General features: G+C 44.1%; 1 protein-coding gene and 1 pseudogene across 7 annotated transcripts in view; one reads left to right on the forward strand and one right to left on the reverse strand.

Moving 5' to 3' along the window:
* BICD1 (BICD cargo adaptor 1) overlaps positions 1-21,267 on the forward strand; it is a 272,490-nt gene that overhangs the window by 119,127 nt on the left and 132,096 nt on the right. The gene's annotated exons all lie outside the window — the stretch shown is intronic.
* LOC105739092 lies at positions 909-2,513 on the reverse strand (annotated as a pseudogene).

Consider the following 21,267-nt stretch of genomic DNA (forward strand, 5'->3'; position numbering starts at 1 on the left):
CTCAGTCTGGGAAAAAATGAGAGCAAATTTCAGTGCATCCAGGGAGCGTATCACCAACCAGGCGTGAGGCTTAGAGGGAGAGTGCAGGCTGAGTGGCCAGCAGGCCATGGGCATCCCACAGGGCCAGGCCAGGCCCCAGGCCTCAGCGACCCTTCTCCCAGCCCACCTAGTGGCCCTCAAATTCATGATGGGACAGACATGCCTTCTCCTGTCCCAGTTGAGAAGCCCCTTCTAGACGGAAGGGAGAGGAGAAAAGCCACAGGAAAGAAATCCCAGAAACGCTAGCAGGCAAGTACAGGGACTTCCTCCCCAGCTGCGGTGACCTTGCTCCTGACAGCACCCAACCCCTGGAGGTCTTCGCCAGTGTGCCTGGGGCTGGAGCCTGGCTGGGAAGGGAATGTGGGCTCACAGTGTCTGGATGGTGGCCTCCCACAGCTTGGCACAGACCAGGGGAAGACGCGTGAGGAGGGCCTGGGGAGGTCCTCGGGGAAGACACAGCTCAGGAGGTTGAGTGTAAAGTGGCTGCCAGACCAAGGGAGCTGGATGGACTGTGAAGGAGGAGGTGGCTGGAGAGCCTCCTCCATGTAAAGCTACTAGAGCAAAAATAGAACAAGGGGGACACCCGTGCCCCAGAGGACAGCCCTAAAGATGGTAACAGGGAGCACAGCTGAGCAGCGCCCTGGATTCTGAGCTAGTGTGGGAAGCTGGGGGGCACCTCTCCAGAGGCCAGGGGCCTCTCTCTTCCTTCATCACCAGTTGCTGGTAACTTTACAGTCAGACTTGGAGGAGGAACAAAGCCCTCCGTCGCCTCCCCTAGCCTCCGATGCTGCCCCAAGGGGAGGGGTAGGAATGGGCAAAGAGGGTGGGAAACAGGGAGGTGGGAGGGGGTCTACTGGGTCTTCTTCTTTTCAGAGGAGGAGACTGTAATACTGTAGTGGCAGAGGCTGGTTCCTAGGTATGTAGGTGTTGTGTGGTTTGCCTGGCACTGACAACTGCTTCTGCAGCTCTGGCTTTGGCTGCCAGAGCAGAGGGGCCAATGGGGCCACTGGCCAGAGGTTCCATGAGCCCAGATAGGGCAGTGGCAGGGATTGCAGGCATCCCATAGATCCATCCACCATGGGAGGTCCTGGATAGAACTCAGATGGGGACTGTGGGTTGGGGCAGCCAGGAGGCCAAAGGTACATTCCATTGGCGACTGGCAGAGGAAAGACATAGGCTCTGTTGGGTATGTAAGAGTACCCATAGGCTCCGTTGGGGGCCTCGCCCCTGGAGGCTCGAAATGCCACCTGGAGCATTCATTGTCCAAACTGCTGTAAGGTTAACTTGTATGAAGCCCAGCCCTCCCAGCCATCTCCCGCTTCACCCTTCACTGTTCTTTTGAAGTAGTTTGCAGCAAACAGGCTAGTTGATCTCACAGTCCTTCATCAGATGAAAAGGCATCACGAAGGCCTCATGGAGTTCTTCTTCTTGGACAGAAAGATGACCAGTAAGGGGTAAGGTAGACGATGTCTTTCTTGGTCCCTTTGAAGGACTCTGGCACATTCTTCATGTCATTGAATGTAAGTTCCACATGGACGTAGGACATTAGGATGCTCTTGGTGTTCTTGATCACTCTGCCACCCTTTGAGTGATTCTTGTTGAGCACCGTGGTCTCTTGGAAAGGGGTCCTAAGACTCTCGATGCAGGGCCTTGAGTTCGTTTTTGCATAAAGGAGTTGGTTTAGATTGAGATTCTTTTTTTGGGCATATAAATGTCCAATTGTCCATTTGTTGAAAAGACTGCTCTTTCTCCATTGACTTGCCTTGCACTTTTGTCAAAATTTATTGGCCATGTTTGTGTAGGTCGATTTCTGGAATCTGTATTCTGCTCTATTGATCTGTGTGTCTATCCTTTCACCAATACACACTGTCATGAAGTCAGAGAGGTAACAGGAAGCCAGATCGTGTAGGGCCTTGTAGACCGTTGAAAGGATTTAGGCTTTTATCTTAAGTGACATGAGAAGCTGCAGGAAGGCGTTGGACAAAGGAGTAACCTGACTTCATTGAGGCAAGGGTAGGAATGTGAGGTTACTGCAGTCATCCAGATATGCAAAAATGGTGGTTTGGACCAGGATGATGGGTGGAAGTGGTGAAAAGTAGTCATATTCTGAATAATTTTTGAGAGTGGCCCCAACGAGATTTTCTAATGGGTTGAATGTAGAGAATGAGAGATAGGTATGAGAAAAGAACTCTAGTCTGAGGGTTTAGCTTCACCAACGTGAAAAATGGAGTTATCAATTGAGATGGGAAAACTTTCAAATGAAGCATATTTTAGGAAGGAAGGTCAGAAGTTCAGTTTTGAACATGTTAAGTTTTAAATTTCTATTAGAGGTCCACCTGTGGGCTTGAGTGAGTAGTGGGTGTTAAGGGCTAAGAGCTTGGGAGAGAGGTCTGGGAATGGAGGTATACATTTTGGATCCTGGCCGGGTGCCTGGGATCGTGTCTGTGATCCCAGCACTTTGGGAGGCTGAGACGAGCGGATTACTTGAGGCCAGGAGTTTGAGATGAGCCTGGCTAACATGACGAAACCCATCTGTACTAAAAATACAAAAAATTAGCCGGGCATGGTGGTGTGTGCCTATAATCCCAGCCACTCAGGAGGCTGAAGCAAGAGAATTGCTTGAACCCGGGAGGTGGAGGTTGCAGTGAGCCGAGATCGTGCCACTGCACTCCAGCCTTGGCAACAGAGCAAGACTCCATCTCAAAACAAAAACAAAAACAAAAAATTTTTGGATCCATCAGTAGATAGAGGCTACGTAAGGCCATGGCATTGGTGAAATCACCAAGGGCAGCTATGTAGAGAGAAAAGGGCAAGCACTGAGCCCTGGGTCACTGCAGCATTGAGAGGTGGGGGACAAAAAAAGAAACCGGTAAAGGAGACTAAAAAATAGTAGTGAGGTAGAAAGAAGGTAGACGATGCTTTCTGAGAGCCAAATAAGAAAATGATATCCAGGAAGTAAATGATCAACAGTGCGGATGCTGCTAATAGGTCAAACAAGACAAGGACATATATTGACCATTGGGTTTGGCAACAAGGGGTCATTGGTCACCTCAGCGAGAGAAGTTTCCATAGAGTGTTGGGAGAAAAAGGCTGAGGATAGTAGGTTTAAGAGAGAATAAAAGGAGAGGAATTGTAGGCAGAGAATAGAGGCGTTTTTCATGGAGTCTGTTTGCAAATAGGACCAAAGAAATGAGGAGGCAGCTAGGGGACGAGATGGGCTCACATGCAAGTTGTTGGGTTTTGTTCCTTTTTAAGATGGAAGAGGTAACATTTGTGAATGCTAATGGCCATGACCCCATAAAGTGGGAAATTTTAATGATGTAAGAAGAAAAGAGAAGAAAGCCCAGAGCAATTGATTTCCTTGAGTAAAGGAGAAAGGGATGGAATCTAGTACAAAAATGGAGGGATTGCCCTTAGAAGGAGCTAGAAAATTTAATATATGGTAACGCTTGGAAAAGCAGAATATGTGGATGCTCACTTGCATGTGAGCCCATCTCGTCCCCTAGCTGCCTCCTCATTTCTTTGGTCCTGTTTGCAAACAGACTCCATGAAAAACGCTTCTATTCTCTGCCTGCAATTCCTCTCCTTTTATTCTCTCACATGGGTAGATGTGAGTGAAGCAAGTCCTCTTCAGTCTGCTTCCATTTCCTCACTGCGGTGGAAGCAAGGTCAGCAGCTGAGAGGGAAGGTAGGGGAGGGGCTGAGATTTGAAGGGACAAAAATGGGCGATGATCACCCGGGAGAGTGAACCACAGGACTCATGGGAGTGAGCGCCTGCCATAGGAGAGAAGATCCCTTGAAAAGAGGAATTCAAGGGCTGGATGCAGTGGCTCCTGCCTGTGATCCTAGCACTTTAGGAGGCTGAGATGGAAGGATCGCTTGAGCCCAGGAGGTCAGGACTGCAGTGAGCCAAGGTCACACCACTGCACTCCAGTCTAGGCAACAGAATGAGACCCTGTCTCAAATAAATAAATAAATAAATAAGCAAATAAATAAATAGGAGTTCAAGAATTGAGATCATCTGTGTAGGTGTTGAGAATGCCAGGAATTAAGACCAGAAATTCTAGAGATGATGGCAATGGCAATGAGAAATGAAGGGGAATGAGTTGGTGTTTGGTAGGTAACGGTAGCAGTGCTGGATAGCAGATGATAGAATCTGGTGACATGAGGTTTCAACCACAGAAGTTTTAGAGAGGAGAGGAGAATGCTCTGAAAGCAGCCATGTGGAGCAGAAGCAGCACCTGTCTCACCTCACCTTCCAGCCATGTGGAGCAAAAGGGGCATCTGTCTCAGGCCCAGAGGCGTGGGAGTGAAATAGCACTTCAGAGGGTTGCAGGGGAAACAGTGTCCCCAAGGGAGAGTCAGGTTTCTGTTAAAGGAAGGTGCATTATGCACATCTGTGAAATTACCATGATGACTGCTGTCATCTCATCTGCTCATAGAACCAGGCAATATTGATTGGTCATAAAATGCATGCATTATTTTAAGGAGCATGGACATTTAATTTCTCTTTTTAAGGACTGGAAGTCATTTTTTCCGTGATTTGGAAAGTGATATTATTTGTCAATGAGAAATAATACAATAGCTTTTTAATATTTCACAAAATGATGTCAGTTGCTCTTTATTAAAAAATATCTTTAGCCTTTTTGAGGTTATTTTGGGGCGATAATAAGGACAGGCATCTACATAATCCCAAATATTTGGGAGAAAACTTCAAAAATTAAAGCGTATTCAGGCTGAGCATGGTGACTCATGCCTGTAATCCCAGCACTTTGGGAGGCCAAGGTGAGCGGATTACCAAAACCCAAGAGTTTGAGACCATCCTGGGCAGCATATGGCAAAGCTCTGTCTCTACAAAAAATACAAAAACTAGCAGGGCATGGTGGCGTGTGCCTGTAGTCCCAGATACTCAGGAGGTTGAGGCTGCAGTGAGCTGTGATCGTACCACTGCACTCCAGCCTGGGTGACAGAACAAGACCCTGCCCCCTACCCCCTCCTCCAAAAAAAGCATATTTAAATATTCCTGTAATCCAAATGTTGAACATAATTTGGACACAGCTTTAAAATGGTACCAATTCTTTTAATTCATGACTGCTTTATTTCTGCATTAGACAATAGGAAGGGGCTGACATTTCTGGCCTGATATGACAGTGACATCAACCTCTTGTGTAGTAGCCTGTCATTAAGCCAGTGCCAAATGGAAAATTAAATGGGAAATGGCAGAGAGCATTGCCCAGGACATACTGTAGAAATGGCAACTCTGGCACTGACATAGGTTTAAAAAAATTATGTTTTAAAAGTAATCTTGCTGGGAGGCCAAGGCGGGCATATCACTTGAGGTCAACAATTCGAGACCACCCTGGCCAATATGGTGAAACCCCATCTGTACTAAAAATATAAAAGTTAGGTGGGCATGGTGGCGAGCACATGTAACCCCAGCTACTCTGGAGGCTGAGACAGGAGAATCATTTGAACCCAGGAGGAAGAGGTTGCAGTAAGCTGAGATTGTGCTATTGCACTATAGCCTGGATGACAGAGCAAGACTGTCTTTAAAAAAAAAAAAAAAGTAATCTTACACTTTCCCTTTACTGTTTTTCAAGGTCATTATATTTTTATCTGTTATTGTTCACCATTTAAAAATAAGCAGTGGAAAGCAGCCTACTTTTTAAAATGTAGAACTCGTATGGTGTACTTAGCATATATATAAGGATTTCTGTCCTCTCTCTTGCCTCCCTCCCTCCCGTTCTTCCCCCTTCCTCCTCCTTCCTTCCTTCCCTCCCTCCCTCCCTCCACTCCCTCCCTCTCCTTTCCTATCTTCTGAATAGGGTCAGACACCAGTTCTCTACTTCTTGGACCATAAGAATAAAGATCTGTGCACAGTCCATTTTGTACATATTGATTCTTGGACTAAAAATAGCTCGATTTGGTTTCAAACTTTTTCTCCCACCCTAAGTTCAGGTTTTGTTCCCTGTGCAGCCTGGTAGGCGGGGAAGTAATGCATAGTCAGCATTCCATCTGGGATGCTTACTGGACAATTTTAATCTTTTTTTTACATCTTGACCTCTATTTCCAAAGAACATCCCAGTTGGCAGGTCTAGCCTGATTAAGATTCCGTTCAGGCATTTAATTCTCCTAAGGGAATTTACAGCTTAATCTAACAATCAAGGATACCAGAATCTACTCAGGACTTAATTTCTTGAAGGTTATAGGAAACATATAGTTGAGCAACCTAATGAATGAGCTTAGTGGTATCATAATGAATTTTTATATATAGCTCAAATTACACTTTTTAATGCATATCCCACAAAAATATTTTTAAAAACAAATACTATAGACCGAACTGGATTAGCTGTATTAGTAGATCCAAATTTAACTTTTAATTTGAATTAAGTTAGAACACTATGCATCTCATAAGACAGGCTATACATTGATTACCTAGTTAGCCAGCTTCCATATCACCACTTGTTCAGGAACATTAAAAGTACTTATTTAGAAATAGTTTTCTGATACAGTTTTGGTTTCACTAAGACAGCTTTTTAGAAAGCAAAATTAGGCAGGACATGGTGGCTCACGCCTGTAATCCCAGCACTTTGGGAGGCTGAGGCAGGCGGATCACCTGAGGTCAGGAGTTCGAGGCCAGCCTGACCAACATGGAGAAACCCCATCTCTACTAAAAACACAAAATTAGCCGAGTGTGGTGGCTCATGCCTGTAAATCCAGCTACTTGGGAAGCTGAGGCAGGAAATCACTTGAACCCGGGAGGCGGAGGTTGCGGTGAGCCGAGATTGCGCCACTGCACTAAAGCCTGGGCAACAAGAGTGAAACTCTGTCTCAAAAAAAAAAAAAAAAAAAAAAGGCAGAATTATAACTAAACAGCACATTTTTTTTTTTTTTCCTGGAGTCAGAATCTCTCACTCTGTTGCCCAGGCTGGAGTGCAGTGGCACAATTTTGGCTTGCTGCAACCTCTGCCTCCCGAGTGGAGGTTAGTCAAGCAATCCTCCTGCCTCAGCTTCCTGAGTAGCTGGGACTACAGTCATGTGCCATCACACCTGAATAATTTTTGTATTTTTTGTAGAGACAGGATCACCCCATGTTGCCCAGGCTGATCTCAAACTCTTGGGCTCAAGCAGTCTGCCTGCCTCAGCCTCCCAAAGTGCTGGGATTACAGGTGTGAGCCACTGTTGCCAGCCTAAACATCTCTTCTGAGGCTATATCACAATATATACCATTCTCACAGCCTACAGTAGATTATAGACATCTAGAATATAAAAATCTGTTTCCTGATAGGCTTGGCACACAATATTCCTACAGTTCTTTGAAAACATACATATTAACAGAGTGACAGTATTTACAGTCAGAATTACTCATGTGTCTTATTGTAGCTTACACGAGAGTGTGTCTGTCTAAGAATGGGATAGAGGTTGGTCTGTAAAAACAGGTGGCCCACAAGCTTTCTTGGATAGTTAACTCAGTAGTTAGAATGAAGGATGTAAAATAACCTATCAGGATAACACCTGCTCTCTTGCCCTCAACAATTAATGATAGTGAAACTGGGCCTGGAGAGGAATAAAAATCTTGTATCATCTTTGAATTAGTCTTTGGTTGGTTGTGCCTTCCAATGAAATGATGTTTCACAACCTTTTCTTCATTATCATCTCTGAAAAGATCCTTTATGGCTATTTTTTTTTCCTAGTTGCCACAAAATTAAACACAGGCATACTGTGTCTTACTGTGCTTTGCTTTCTTGCTCTTGGCAGATATTGTGGCTTTGTTTACAAATTGAAGGTTTGTGGCACCCCTACATTGAGCAGGTCTACTGGGACCATTTTCTTTTCAACAGCGTATGATGCTCCTTTTATGTCTGTGTCACATTTTGGTAATTCTTACAGTATTTCAAACTTTTTCTTTTCTTTTTTTTTTTTTAGACAGAGTCTCGATCAGCCGCCCAGGCTGGAGTGCAGTGGTGCGATCTTGGCTCACTGCAACCTCCGCCTCCCAGGTTCAAGTGATTCTCCTGCCTCAGTCTCCCAAGTAGCTGGGACTATAGGTGCATGCCACCACACCCGGCTAATTTTTTTGTATTTTTAGTAGGGACAGGGTTTCACCATGTTGGCCAGACTGGTCTCGATCTCTTGACCTCGTGATCTGCCCTCCTTGGCCTCCCAAAGTGCTGGAATTACAGGCATGAGCCACTGCACTTGGCCCAAACTTTCTCATTATTGTTATATCTGTTATGGTGATCTGTGATCACTGTCTTTGGTGTTACTATTGTAATTGTTTTGGGATGGCGTGAACTGCATCCATATAAGACTTAATTGAGGCCAGGTGTGGTGGTTCACACCTGTAATCCCAGCACTTTGGGAGGCTGAAGCGGGCAGATCATGAGGTCAGGAATTCGAGATCAGCCTGGCCAACACAGTGAAACCCCATCTCTACCAAAAATACAAAAAAAATTAGCCAGGTGTGGTGGTGCACACCTGTAGTCCCAGCTACTCGGGAGGCTGAGGCAGGAGAATCACTTGAACCCAGGAGGCGGAGGTTGCAGTGAGCCAAGATCATGCTACTGCACTCCAGCCTCAGCGATAGAGCAAGACTCCATCTCAAATAATAATAATAATAATAAAGACTTAATTGATACTTAATCCATAAATGTTGTAGGTGTTCTGAGTGCTCCGCCCGCCGGCTATTTCCCATCCTTCTCCTCCTCCTCAGGCCTCCCTACTCCATGAGACACAACAATATTGAAATTAGGCCAACTAATAACCCTACGATGGCTTCTACATGTTCAAGGGAAAGGAAGAGTTGCACATCTCTCACTTTAAATCAAAACATAGAAATGATTATGCTTAGTGAGGAAGACATGTTGAAAGCCTAGACAGGTCAAAAGCTAGGCCTATTGTGCCAAACAGCCAAATTGTGAATGCAAAGCAAAAGTTCTTGAAGGAAATGAGGAGTGCTATTCCGTTGAACACACAAATGATAAGACAGTGAAACAGCCTCATTGCCGATATGCAGAAAATTTGAGTGATTCTAGATAGAAGATAAACCAGCCATAACATTCCTTTAAGCCAAAGCCTAATTCTTTTTTTCTTTTTTCTTCGGAGTCTTGCTCTGTCGCCCAGGCTGGAGTGCAGTGGCGCGATCTCGGCTCACTGCAAGCTCCGCCTCCTGGGTTCACGCCATTCTCCTGCCTCAGCCTCCCGAGCAGCTGGGACTACTGGCGCCCGCCAACACGCCCGGCTAATTTTTTTGTATTTTTAGTAGAGACGGGGTTTCACCATGTTAGCCAGGATGGTCTCGATCTGATCTCCTGATCTCGTGATCCGCCCACCTCGGCCTCCCAAAGTGCTGGGATTACAGGCGTGAGCCACTGTGCCTGGCCACCAAAGCCTAATTCAGAGCAAGGCCCTAACTCCCTTCAATTCGCTGAAGGCTGAGAAAGGTGAGGAACCTGCAGAAGGAAAGCTTGAAGCCAACAGGTTGGTTCATGAGGTTTAAGCAAAGACACCATCTTCATAACATAAAAGGGCAAGTAAGCAGCAAGTGCTGACAGAGAAGCTGCAGCAAGTTATCCAGAAGATCTAGCTGAGATCACTGGTGAAGTGGCTTCACCAAATAACAGATCTTCAAATGTAGATGAAACCACTTTGTATTGGAAGAAGATGCCTTCAGGCTCGGACTTTCGTAGCTGGAGAGGAGAAGTGAATGCTTCAGAGTTTCAAGGGACAGGCTTTTGTCCCTTGGGCTCTTGTCAGGGGCTAATACAGCTTGTGACTTTGAGTTGAAGGCAATGCCCATTGAACATTCTAAAAATCCTAGGGCCCTTAAGATTGATACTAAATGTACTCTACCTGTACTCTATTAATGAAACAACAAAGCCTGAACGACAGCACGTCTGTTTGTAGAGTGGTTTATCAAACATTTAAAGCCTGCTGTTGAGACCTACCACTCAGAAAAAAAGGTTCCTTTCGAAATATTACTGCCCACTGACAGTGTACCTGGTACCCAAGAGCTCTGATGGTATAAGGAGATGACTGTTGTTTTCATACCTGCTAACACAACATCCATTGGGCAGCCAATGGATCCAGGAGTCATTTTGACTTTCAAGTCTTATTATATAAGAAATACATTTTATAAGGATATAGCTGCTGTAGATAGTGATTCCTCTGATGGATCTGGGCAAAGTCTGTTGAAAACCTTCTGGAAAGGATTCACCATTCTAGATACTGTTGGGAGGAGGCCAAATTATCAACATGAACAGGAGTTTCAAAGAAGTTTATTCCAAACCTCATGGTGACTTTGAGGGCTTTAAGACTTCAGTAGAGCAGGCTGGGCATGGTGGCCTATAATTCCAGCCCTTTGGAAGGCTGAGGCGGGTGGATCACAAGCATAGAGTTCAAGACCAGCCTGGGCAACGTAGCGAGACCCCATCTCCTAAAAAAGATTTTTTTTTTTTTTAAGACTTCAGTAGAGGAAGTACTTGTAAATATGGTGGAAATAGCAAGAGAACTAGCATTAAGAATGAAGCTTAAAGATGTGACTGAATTGCTGTCATCTCATGATAAAACTTGAATGGATGAGGAGTTGCTTCTTATGGATGAGCAAAGGGAATGATTTCTTGAGAGGGAATCCATTCTTGGAGAAGACACTGTGAACATTGTCAAAATGACACCATAGGATTTAGAATATCCCATAAACTTAGTTGATAAAGCAGGGGCAGGGTTTGAGAGGATCCACTGCAATTTTGAAAGAAGTTGAGAAGTTGTACTGTGAGTAAAATGCGATCAAACAGCATTGCATACCTCAGAGAAATCTTTCTTCACAAAAGGAACAATCGGTGCGGCAAAGTTAATTTTCTTATTTTAAGAAATTGTTGGCTGGGTGTGGTGGCTCACGCCTGTAATCCCAGCACTTTGGGAGGCCAAGGTGGGCAGATCACCTAAGGTCAGGAGTTTGAGACCAGCCTGGCTAACATGCTGAAACCCCATTTCTACTAAAAATACAAAAAATTAGCCGGGCGTGGTGGCGCGCCTGTAATCCCAGCACTTTGGGAGGCCGAGGCAGGCGGATCACAAGGTCAGGAGATCAAGACCATGCTGGCTAACATGGCGAAACCCTGTCTCTACTAAAAACACAAAAAAATTAGCTGGGCGTGGTGGCAGGCGCCTGTAGTCCCAGCTACTCAGGAGGCTGAGGCAGGAGAATGGCGTGAACCTGGGAGGCGGAGGTTGCAGTGAGTCAAGATTGCGCCACCGCACTCTAACCTGGGTGACAGAGCGAGATTCCGTCTCAAAAAAAAAAAAAAGAAAAGAAAAGAAAAGAAAGGAAATTGTTGGCCGGGCGCGGTGGCTCACGCCTGTAATCCCAGCACTTTGGGAGGCTGAGGCAGGTGGATCATCTGAGATCAGGAGTTTGAGACCAGCCTGACCAACATGGAGAAACCCTGTCTCTACTTAAAATACAAAATTAGCCGGGTGTGGTGGCTCATGCCTGTAATCCCAGCTACTCGAGAGGCTGAGGCAGGAGAATCACTTGAACCCAGGAGGCAGAGCTTGCAGTGAGCCGAGATCGCACCATTGCACTCCAGTCTGGGCAACAAGAGCGAAACTCCTTCTCAAAAAAAGAAAGAAAGAAATTGTCACAGCCACCCTGCAACCTTTAGCAGCCACCACACTTATCAGTCCCAGAGCCACCACACTGAGACCTTCCACCAGCAAGAAGATTATGACTCAGTGACGGCTCAGATGATCGTTAGTGTTTTTTCCTTTTTTTTTCTTTTGAGATGGAGTCTCACTCTGTCGCCCAGGCTGGAGTGCAGTGGCGCGATCTTGGCTCACGATCGTTAGCATTTTGTAACACTCAAGTGTTTTTTGGTTTTGTTTTTTGAGTTGGAGTTTTGCTCTTGTTGCCCAGGCTGGAGTGCAACGGCGTGATCTCAGCTCACTGCAACCTCTGCCTCCTGGGTTCAAGTGATTCTCCTGCCTCAGCCTCCCAAGTAGCTGGGATTACAGGCATGCACCACCATACCCGGCTAATTTTGTATTTTTAGTAGAGATGGGGTTTCACCATGTTGGTCAGGCTGGTCTCAAACTCCCAACCTCAAGTGATCTGCCCGCCTCGGCTTCCCAAAGTGCTGGGATTACAGGCATGAGTCACCATGCCTGGCCCACTCAAGCGTTTTTTAATTAAGGTATGCATTTTTTAGATATGGTATTGAACACTTAAGAGACTACAGTAGAGTGTAAACATAACTTTTATATGCACTAGAAAATAAAAAATTCATGTGACTCACTTTATTGAGATATTTGCTTTATTGCAGTGGTCTGAAACCAAACCTGTAGCATCTCCAAGATATGCCTGTACTGAAGAGTAAGATTTTGTCAGTTAGAGTTTAATCTTGGAAAGACTACAAGCCACTGTAATAACCTAAGCATTTTTTGATTCCCCAAGGACCAATTTTCACCCCTTTGGGGGCCATATTAATTTTCTGTAGCTACTATAACAAAGTATGAATTTTGTGGCTTAAAACAACACGAACTTATTCCCTTATAGTTCTAGAGGCCAGAAATGCAGTTCACTGGGGTAATGTCAAGGTGTAGGGCCATACCCCCTAGGAAGGCTCTAGGGAAGCGTACATTTCCTCTTCACTGACTCACGGCTGCTTCCTCCATCTTTCAAAGCCAGCAGCCGTGTGGCATCTTGTTTCAAAGTCACGTTGCCTTTTTCTTCTGTCAAGTCTCCCTCTGCCTGCCTCTCATGAGGACACTGTGATTACACGTAGGGTCTACCTTGCTAATCCCGGATAATCTCTCCATCTCAAAATCCTTAATTTAATCGCATCTGCAAAGCTTGTGTTACCATATATGGTAAGAGTCACAAGTTCCCAGGATTGGGAATTGGATATCTTTGGGGACCAATACTCAGCCACAGAGGTGATACCACTCCCCACCCATTAAAAATGCACGTTCTACACAAGTAAGGAAGAAAGAAAATAAGAAAGAAGAGTAAAAGATAATAATGTAACTTTGGCTACAAATCATTGGCTACAAATCATACAAAATTCTTTATTATATCATTCTATTTGGGACACTTGCTGTTAGAACAAAGAGAGAAGATATTTAAAATTAACAGGATTCAGAAGAGTAGAGTTGATGATGTTCACCTCATCGCGATGTACTCACCCATTCATTTATTCTGCATTACCCTTCCTGCCTGGGGCCAGTCAGCAGAGGGGGCAGTGAGTCACTCCAAGGTCAGACAGTATTATTACCCTCTTATTGTGATGGGCAAATCCACCATTAAGCTTCAGATTGAGAGAAACACCATTGAGTTGGCAAATGCTTTCGATGTGTACGTGCAGAGAGTCATATGTATCTACAATTTTCCAGACAATGGCAAAGAGAAATGGAAAGTCTGTGCTGTATTTTAATTGGCTGCAAAATGTTTCCTTCAGAAATTACCATTCCATTAAGCACCTACTCTGTGCCAACGCTTTGCCAAACACTGCTGGGAATAGCTGCATGTATAAGGCCATGCCTGCCTTCATTAGACTGTTCAGGGGAATAAAATGAAGTTACAATCTATTCTAATACTAGAATGCAGTTCTCTCCCCATGGACTGCACCTTTCAGGATAGTGGCCTGAATCAGGGCAGAAAACACCTGCTGAATATCCTCCAAGTACACAGTCTGATTAGTGCCCTCTGGGAAACATGGAGGCAGATACTACTTGGCTCTCCAGCCTAAGGAAGTCTTATTAATTAAAAACTTAAAGCCAGGTTCTTCTCTGTGTATGGTTATGCATGTCCTAGATGGCTTTGAAATTGATCTGTTCTCCATTAGCAATCTGTGAGTTGTACTCCTATCTGAAATTGAGTAGAGGTCAGAGCTATGAAGGTTGAATTCAACAAGAATTTTTATGAAGTATAACTAGAGTTAGTGCTCTGCTCTAACTGCTTTTGGAGACAGACTTTCCCCAGTATATGCCATCAAATCACAGACCAAAAACAGTCTATTTTCCCTTATTCTTGGCCAGATAGGACCTGGGCACCTGCATTTTTTTTTAAACTAGATTTCCAGGAAATTGTATTGAAGCCTAATAGTATAGCATTTCATGTTGGATAAAGAAGATGCACAAGGCAGGACATGGTAAGACACACCTGTAATCCTAGCACTTCGGAAGGATGAGGCAGGTGGATCACTTGAGCTCAGGAGTTCAAGACCAGCCTGGGCAACATGGTAAGACCCTGTCTCTCCAAAAAAAAAAAAAACCAAAAAAATTAGCTGGGCGTGATGGTGTGCACCTTTAGTCTCAGCTACTCAGGAGGCTGAAGTGGGATGATCACCTGAGCCCAGGGAGGTCAAGGCTGCAATGAGCCATGATTCCACCACTGCACTCCAGCCTAACCTACAGAGTGAGACACTGTCTTAAAAAAAAAAAAAAAAAAAAAAAGGGCCATATGCAGTGGCTCATGTCTGTAATCCCAGCACTTTGGGAGGCCAAGGCAGGTGGATCGCTTGAGGTCGGGAGTTCGAGACCAGCCTGGCCAACATTGTGAAACCCGTCTCTACTAAAATACAAAAAAAATTAGCTGGGCATTGTGGCGGGCACCTGTAGTCCCAGCTACTAGGGAGGCCAAGGCAGGAGAATTGCCTGACCCCAGGAGGCAGACGTTACAGTGAGCTGAGATCGTGCCACTGCACTTCAGCCTGGCCAACAGAGCGAGACTGTGTCTCAAAAAAAAAAAAAAAAAAGATTCACAAAAGAAAAATTGTATTAAGTACAATTTAATATAATTTCTTACAAGTTTATTACCTAAAACTTTGCAAATAATTGAAGTTAGAAGCTTTGGATTTTGTTTTTAGAGCTTAATCCTTTTCTATGAGTAGAAATCCTTTCCACTGGTTTATTTTCCTTTTGATTTTATTTTACTTTTGACACCCTGAAGGTTTAGTGTTCCTGTTTTTAAATCTACTGATTGTTTCTTATGAGATTCCTAAGAGTGCCCTTTAAGTATACACAGATTTTGCAAATGCATTCATTTTCTTATTTGCCAGGGTTTAACACTGGTTATGCACATGTTAGCTGAATAACCTTAGGCAAGTAAATTATCCTCTCTGGGCCTCAATCTTGTTAGCTATTAAGTGGGAATAATGACAATTCCTAACTCAAGGGTCTGTTGTGAGGATTAAATGAGTCCTTACATGTGACATACTTGAAATAGTACCTGGTGCAGAGTTAGGGCTGGGTGAGTGTTAGCTATTGTATTATTATTTCATTGCTGTTTGCATATTTTTTTTTAAATGTATTTAGGATTTTCTTTTTTTTTTTTGAGACAGGCCGGAGTGCAGTGGTACGATCTTGGCTCACTGCAACCTCCACCTCCCAGGCTCAAGAGATCCTCCCATCTCAGCCTCCTGAGTAGCTAGGATTACAGGCACGCCCCACCATGCCTGGCTAATTTTCTTTTTTTTTTTTGTATTTTTGGTAGAGACAGGGTTTTGCCATGTTGCCCAGGCTTGTCCCAAACTCCTGAGCTCAAGCGGTCTGCCTGCTTTGGCCTCCCAAAGTGCTAGGATTACAGGCATGAGCAACTGCATCTGGCCGGGGTTATTTCTTAGGGATAGCATTCCAGAAGTATAATTACTGGATCAAATGGTAGAAGACTTTTTAAATTTATATTTCATCAATTTTACACATTTATGTATTAGGTTTTAATGTTTTTACTACTTGTATGTGCCAAAAAATTATTGATTTTCCTAATCCTTTTCTATGAGTAGAAATTCTTTCCACTGGTTTGTTATTTTCCTTTTGATTTTATTTTACTTTTGACACCCTGAAGGTTTAGTGTTCCTGTTTTTAAATCTACTGATTGTTTCTTGAGAGATTCCTTAGAGTGCCCTTTACGCAGAGAATATCTTTCCCTCTCCTTCCTCTTCCCTTCACTCTTCTCAAAACTATAAAAATATAATACTCATTTCTACCTGTTTTTGTGGCTTTTATACTTTCAATGTGTTCGTCTACATTAGATTTAGTTTGATGTGTGGAACAGCAAGAGAGTTTAAATTAAAAATCTTCCCCTAAATGGCTAAATGTCCCAATGCCATTTACAGTATGGTACCCCTCCCGTAATAAGAATATTACATTCTTATCCATATTAATTATTTCTCATTCAAACTTACCAGTGGCATTTAAGAATCATTAGTTCAGTTGTTTATAGGTAAGAAGAATCATTCTTTATCTGCGATTTCAAAATTAAAATGATTGTCTTTCATAGATATTTTCTGAAATGAAATATGGAAAACAATTATTTTTACAATGAGACTTGGAAAAAAATCAATGCTAAGTTTCTTTTGTAGACAAGATAGCCAGTAATACCTATGCCTAAACGTTCCGGTCTAGTTTTTTGTCTGCTAATAGGTGCTCAGTATGACAGAGCTTTTCTTAAGGACCGTTTGACCCTGTGTCTCTCTTTGCCCTTCCCCTTATGAAAATAAGCTGACCCCTACATCCAATCAAATCACCACAGCAAGGTTTTCATCATTTTTAATGGAATGTCAGCCTTGCCACCTGCTTGCCTGGTACCCAATACATATAATCTCTCTTCAGTCTGCAACACACAGTACTTGAGGCTGTATTTAAAGAGAGTTACCTCCAATTGCCTACTTGTTATTCTCTTCCTACCAAAAACCCAGCTGACAGGTATGCAAGGGGCATAGCCCAAATGACATGTAATCCATCAATCTCTCCATTTTTTCTTAAGTGTTAGCTTTCTCTTGACATAGTCTTTTTTTTTGAGATGGAGTCTCACTCTGTCCCCAGGCTGGAGTGCAGTGGTGAGATCTCGGCTCACCACAACCTCCACCTCCTGGGTTCAAGTGATTCTCCTGCCTCAGCCTCCTGAGTAGCTGGGACTACAGGCACATGCCACCACGCCCGGCTAATTTTTGTATTTTTAGTAGAAATGGGGTTTCACCATGTTGGCCAGGATGGTCTCAATTTCTTAACCTTGTGATCTGCCCACCTTGGCCTCCCAAAGTGCTGGGATTACAGGCATGAGCCACCGTGCCCGGCCAACATAGGCTATTTTTTAAAATGCAAGCTCTTGTGAGCCATATAATTGTGATGTTTTAAAATACGGACTCTGAAGACAAACACCTGGGCTCAGAATCAGGCCCCACCACTTACTTTCAATGGAATCTTGTCTGAATCTTGTAATCTTTCCAAACCTCAGTTTTTTCATCTGTATAATAGGGATAAAAATAATAGTAAACAAATCAATGTATTTCTTTTGAATATCTAGTAGTATTTTAAAAATCAGATAACTAGAATTATATAACTCTATGTGCTTTATTTTTTACTCATTTGCTGGGAATCAAAGAGCTTAGTTTTGTTTTGTTTTGTTTTTTTTGAGACGGAGTCTCGCTCTGTCCCCCAGGCTGGAGTGCAGTGGCACGATCTCAGATCACTGCAAGCTCCCCCTCCCGGGTTCACGCCATTCTCAAAGAGCTTAGTTTAAGCTCAATTCAAGTGACTGTTTGAGGCCTGGTCAGGATATCTGCTGTTATTTGGAACACAAGCTGTTTGCCCAGGACTAAGATCAATTGATTTTCCTAAAGCAAACAGTGTATTGAATGTAATCCAAATCATCAGCAGGAACAAAGGAGGCCATATAGCTTAGCAGTTAAGGCATGGGATCTGAAGTCAAACAGACTTGGATTTGAATCATGACCCTGAACAAGTTACGTGCCTCTCTCTGCCTAAGTTTCTTCATCTGTTAGATCAGCATAATATTGCAATATAGTGTTACTTTGAGAATTAAATGAGGTAATGCAAAGCTCTTAGAGTAGTTACTAGGATAAGTGTCCAATTAACCATAGTTTAAGAAAAAAGGATAAGCTGGGCACGGTGGCTCATGCCTGTAATCCCACACTTTGAGAGGCTGAGGTGGGCGGATTGTCTGAGGTCAGGAGTTCGAGAGCAGTCTGGCCAATATAGTGAAACCCCTTCTCTACTAAAATACAAAAATTAGCCAGGTGTGGTGGCACACGCCTGTAATTCCAGCTACTTGGGAGGCTGAGATGGGAGAATCGCTTGAACCCAGGAGGCAGAGGTTGCAGTGAGCCGAGATCGTGCCACTGCACTACAGCCTGGGTGATAGAATGGGACTCTGTCTCAAAAAAAAAATAAAAATAAAGAAAAGGAAAAAGAATGAAATCACAGCTTGGAGCAAGAAAAGCCAAAGGCATATTTAAAAATTTGAGTATTGGGTTAAAACAAGTTTTAACATCTGGAAAGAAAAAGCATCCATCAGCTTTTCTTATCAAGAAATATGAATTATAGCCAGGTCCACTGGTGTGTGCCTGAAGTCCCAGCTGCTTGGGAGGCTGAGGTGGGAGGATCACTTGTGACTGGGAGTTTGAGAACAGCCTGGGCAACATAGTGAGAACCCATCGGGGGAAAAAAAAATTAATTAAAAAAAGAAAAACAAAAGAGGCCAGGCATGGTGGCTCATACTTGTAATCCCAGCATTTTGGGAGGTCAAGGTGGGAGGATCGCTTGAGGCCAGTGATTAAAGACCAGCCTGAACAACATAGTAGGACTCCATCTCTACAAAAATTTTAAAAATTAGCCAAGCATGGTGCCATGTGCCTATAGTCTCAACTACTTTGGAGGCTAAGGCAGGAGGAAGACTTGAGCCTGGGGGGTTGAGGCTGCAGTGAGCTGTGATGGTGTCAGTGCACTCTAGCCTGCAGTACAGAGTGAGACCTTGTCTCAAAAACAAACAAAAAAAAATCTTTACAGTTATTTGATTATTTGTAGCTTTTCAGTGTTTATTGTTTTTACTTTCCTTGCCCCACTATTCTGCATTCATCAAATATTCATTGAGCACTGTCATTTTGCCAGAGACTGCTGTAGGCACAAGAGATACAGCAAGAAACAAGACAAAACCCTTGCTGTCATGAAACTTACAGTCAAGTGTGTGAGATGGACATAAACATAATACTGTGCTGTCATGTTGTAAAATGGGACCCCTCATTGAGAAGCTGGGTTGGTGTGGGGTGGGGAGTATGACATCAAGAGTTCTGTTTTGATCATGTTTAGTTCAAGATGCCTGTTATGGCCAGGCACCATGGCTCACACCTGTAATCTAGAACTTTGGGAGACTGAGTCAGGTGGATCCCTTGAGTCCAGGAGTTTGAGACCAGCCTGGGCAACACAGCAAAACCTTGTTTCTACAAAAATACAAAAATTAGCCCGGTATGGTGGTGTGTGCCTGTAGTCCCAGCTACTAGGGAGGCTGAGGTGGGAGGATCACTTGAGTCATGGTAACAGACTCGCTCTGGGTTTCGCTCTGGATGACAGAGCAAGACCCTGTCTCAAAAAAAAAAAAAAAAAAAAAAAAGATGCCTATTAGACCTCCAAGTGGTGAAGACAAGTAGGTAATTGGATACACAAGTCTGGGCTCAGGGTAGAGGCTGGGCTAGAGAAAGAAATTTGGGAGTCATCAGTGAATAGATGACATTTTAAGCCATGGGCTCGGAGGAGATAACCTAAGGAATGATGAGAAGACATCTGAAGATCCAGCCTCAGACACTCTAGTGTACAGAAGCAGGTAGAGAAAAGGAGAAACCATTAAAGAAGACCTCTGTTGGGCCGGGCATGGTGGCTCACACCTGTAATCCCAGCACTTTGGGAGGCCGAGGTGGGCAGATCACTCAAGGTCAGGAGTTCGAGACCAGCCTGGACAATATGGGGAAACCCTGTCTCTGCTAAAAATACAAAAATTAGCTGGGTGTAATGGTGCACACTCACTTCACTCTAGCCAGTAGTCCCAGCTACTCAGGAGGCTGAGGCAGGAAAATTGGTTGAACCATGAGGCAGAGGTTGCAGTGAGCTGAGATTGCACCACTGCACACCAGCCTGGGCGACAGAGCGAGACTGTCTTAAAAAAAAAAAACAAACAAACAAGAAAAAGGCTGAGTGTAGTGGCTCACGCCTGTAATCCCAGCACTTTGGGAGGCCAAGGCAGGTGGATCACCTGAGGTCAGCAATTTAAGACCAGCCTGACCAACATGGCAAAACCCCGTCTCTACTAAAAATACAAAAATTAGCCACGTGGTGGTGCGCACCTGTAATCCCAACTATTTGGGAGGCTGAGGCAGGAGAATTGCTTGAACCTGGGAGGTGGAGGTTTGCAGTGAGCCGAGATCGCACCACTGCACTCCAGCCTGAGTGACAGAGCGAGACTCCATCAAAAAAACAAACAACAACAACAACAAAAAACCCAAGAAGACCTCTGTCTCCTAGAGCAGTCACCTAGAATCCTAGAGAAAAATGTCTTTCCAAAAGGAAGAAATGCAGAACTGTGTGAGTAGAATGAAGCTAAGAATTAATTACTGGATTTGGCAAGATAGAGGTTGCTGATGACTTGGCAGGAGAGTTTCCCTGCGGTGATGGGAACCAAGGTCTGATGAGAGTAGGCTGAAGAGCAAATGTGGGGAAACAGAGATGGCAAGAATCAACAGTTCATATCAGGATTTTGCTGTGAAAGGCAGCAGAGGGACGGGGTACCATTATTTTCATTTTGTTTTGTTGTTGGTTTCTGCTGCGGTGGTAGTTTATGTTAAGGAGATGTATATTTTAAACTGATGATCCTTAAAGAAGGAAAAGTTGATGAAGGAGAGAGGTGGGAGGGATAATTGCAAAAATGAAGGCTTGAGCAGTGAGATCTGCTTCCTTATTATGCATATAGATGAAACATTAAAATGTAAAACAGACTCTTGTGCTGATTTTAAGAACTCTAAGTTAGAAGAGGGTGTGGAGAACTGGGAAGCTGGGGAGCCCAAGATGCAGGATTTTGGCTCTTTAGCTCAGCTAGGTTCAGGTTCTTGTCTCACAACCAGGAGGAATTAGGCACGTGGACACCGGAGGGTGAGTAGAGTAGAATTTATTAAGCAAAAGGAAAGCTCTCAGCAAGGAGGGGGGTCTGGAAAAGCAGGTTGTTGGCTGCCCCTTTCACAGTTGAATACTGTGCTTAAGGCACAAATTCCTGGCGACTCCACCCCATCCCCAGTGCACCTGTGGGCCCTTAGGGTGAGCACTCCATATTGATTTACTTCCCTTACTGCACATGTGTTAAGGAACGGAATTCTCCACTGCGGGCATGTTTAGGCAAGCCCCCTGTGCAAGTTCCCATATCTGCACAAAATATCTGGTGTAAGCATT

Source organism: Nomascus leucogenys, chromosome 23 (assembly GCF_006542625.1).
Source record: "Nomascus leucogenys isolate Asia chromosome 23, Asia_NLE_v1, whole genome shotgun sequence".
In the NCBI taxonomy this organism is placed as follows: Eukaryota; Metazoa; Chordata; class Mammalia; order Primates; family Hylobatidae; genus Nomascus; species Nomascus leucogenys.